The following is a 2,756-nucleotide window of genomic DNA, read 5'->3' as shown; positions in this document are numbered from 1 at the left end:
AGAGAGATGTTTCTTTATGTGAAGTGAAAACAGAAACAGTGACTTCCCTGTGATAAACCCAGCACATGACAATAGTGTCAAAATGGCCAACACGTAATCCTGACCACAGAAAATCCAATATGAATACGAATCTAAAATGTGTTTACACAGTCACATTGTGAGGGTGTGTCTTCTTTATGTGCACAATAAGCAAGTTACAGGAATGTAAATCATTCAAGGGTAACGTGAAGCCATGTTTTGAGGTTGAGGTAAACATTAAAAGTACATCTCAAGGAAATGAATTTCGATGTAATGTCCTTTGAAGTCACGATTACACGACTGTGTATGTCTGTGTGGTGGAATAATTACATTTTAGTTTGTCTGCATTCATAAATGTCTGTGCTGATGTAGTTTAGAAAGAGTTTTCTCGAACCATTACTTTTCCACCTTTCATCAGAGGAAGTGACATACAGCATTACTCATTACTCAGTGAGATCCTGTGTCGTGTGTCATAAGGAAGAACCCAATCACTAAATCATTTCAAGCTCTTTTACTGAAAATGATGAAATGTCTGATAAAAATCTTGTTTTGTTTTTTTTAAATAATGAATCGGTACAATTAGCTTTGAATTTGGACAATGCACGCTTATATGCAAAAAAAAGAAAACAAACACACTCAGCATTTGGGATTGAGGAATGTGGGGTGAAAAGCGTCCCTTCCTAAAATTAGTTGTTTTCAAACTATCGTGGAAACTTCTGAGGAAATAATTTCTGAAATTTTGCCTGGTGGTGTGTCCGCGTTTCTACATGTCTGGTTAGTTTCATTAAGGAACAGAAGACATGGGTTTTTTTTGCCCTACAGGAGCTTACGAACTACTCGTAACACTAGATTTCTCATTTTCTCTGTTTCAGGCTGACTTCCCCATCTCTGTCCATCACACCCACACAGAAACAGTCCCAACTCTTTTTCCCAACACATGTCTCAGTTGTCATTCCTCATGATTTTTTTTATTTATAGAAACAATTTTTTTCTCTTTCTTCTTGTGCATAAGACTAGATTATGTCACATGGCCACACTAAAAGTAGCGAAAGAAGTCAAACATACTTGTGTATTTTAATATTGCAGAACATGTCTCAGTGGTTTTATAGACCAGCAACAACAAAGGTTCCTGACCCAGGCCAAACCTTCTAAGAAGATTTTTAAAAAATCCCCTCAAAAAACCTCAGCACAGAGGGAGAAAACATGTAAAAAAAAATAACCCAAGAGAAGTCCCTTAGAAGGTAAAATTAAACAAAGAGAAAGTTGTGGGATAGCTAACCTACAGCTGGGAAAAAAACAAAAAATAAAAAAATCAGAAAAATGCAGTGAGTAGTGATTATCAGATGTATGGTACATACATGAATGCTTAATGAGTGGCATAGCCAAAGCTAAGATTTAAACCCCACAAAACATCTGTGACCTGAGGTTTAGAGCTCACAGACGCTTTCCCCCCCAAGTCAAACAGTTGGAGAGGATCTTCCAGGAAAAATGAAATCAACTGTAATTTGTGCAACGCTTTTGAAGGCCTTCCCAAAAACGCTTGAAGTTATTTTAGGAGACTTCTATGACGTACTGGATAAGTGCTTTTGTAAATGAATCATTTCAGTTTTTGATTTTACTAACAAATTTGTAAAAAAAAAAAAAAAAAAGATAAATAAATAAATAGGTAATTTGGTTAATGAATGTAGATTGATTGGAAAACACATTTTATCCATATGATTCTATAAATCTGCAACCCAGTTAGTGAGCTGAAGAAATCTGAATGATTTTGCTACAGTTATTCCACTGCCAGGACACCGCTGTAAACAACAAACAAAACCTTCACTGGTTAAATACACCATTTTGGGGCAATTTAAAAAAGATTTTTAAAAAAAAGATGCAAAATTTTTTTTTAAAAAAAGGACAGATTTCTACAAAGCAATGTTAGTTATTTAAAAACGTAAAATAAGTGATTGCGCAAGTATCCGCCTAATTCAACACAGGTGGGGGATAGATACAAGAAAATGTTCAAGTTACTGAATACCCTTTGGAGTACAACTAAATCCATCATTAAGAAACGGAAAGAATCATGAAGAGCATCCATAAACGAGTGAAGGAGGCCACCAAGACAACTGTGACGTCCCTGAAAGAGTTATAAGCTTCAGCGGTTGATATGGGAGAGACTGTGCATAAGACAACTATTGAATGTTTTTTACCATTAACACCTTGGTGGGAGAGTGGCAATGAGAGCTGTTGGGAAAAAAAACAACAACAACTCACATTTAATCTTTACTTAAGCACTAAAAGGAAAAAACTTCCAAGAGGGTAAATACTTTCTACTGTAATCACCCTCTTTAATAACCAACTATGCAAGCACAAAGAGGAGGAAGAAAGAGGGACTGAAGCAATAAACATGAAACATTTGGATTTTAGTGCATTTTATTGTATTCCAATTAATCCTATGGTGTTCACAGAATTGAATTTGGTCAATGAGTTTCCGAATACAATGTGTGTCAAATTTAACTTCACAAATAATTGTGACAGTTCTTCCCCTTTCTTCTAATTAGAAGTATTTGTGACTGAATTTCCCCACATAAGCTACTTTCAATTAAAAGCTGTTTAATATAGATACTGAAATGGTGATAGCGTTTGCTTTTACACTTTGTGTGTCTTTGAACCTTCATAACCAGTAATAGCCACTTCCTGTCTTGTGTCTATTTTTGCATAACCGTGCACTTCCCGCTCAGTAACAACCCCAA

This window comes from Stegastes partitus, unplaced genomic scaffold, assembly GCF_000690725.1.
Source record: "Stegastes partitus isolate 25-593 unplaced genomic scaffold, Stegastes_partitus-1.0.2 Scaffold563, whole genome shotgun sequence".
Lineage (NCBI taxonomy): Eukaryota > Metazoa > Chordata > Actinopteri > Pomacentridae > Stegastes > Stegastes partitus.
The sequence above is the reverse complement of the archived record's forward strand: the minus strand, read 5'-3'. Positions refer to the sequence as shown.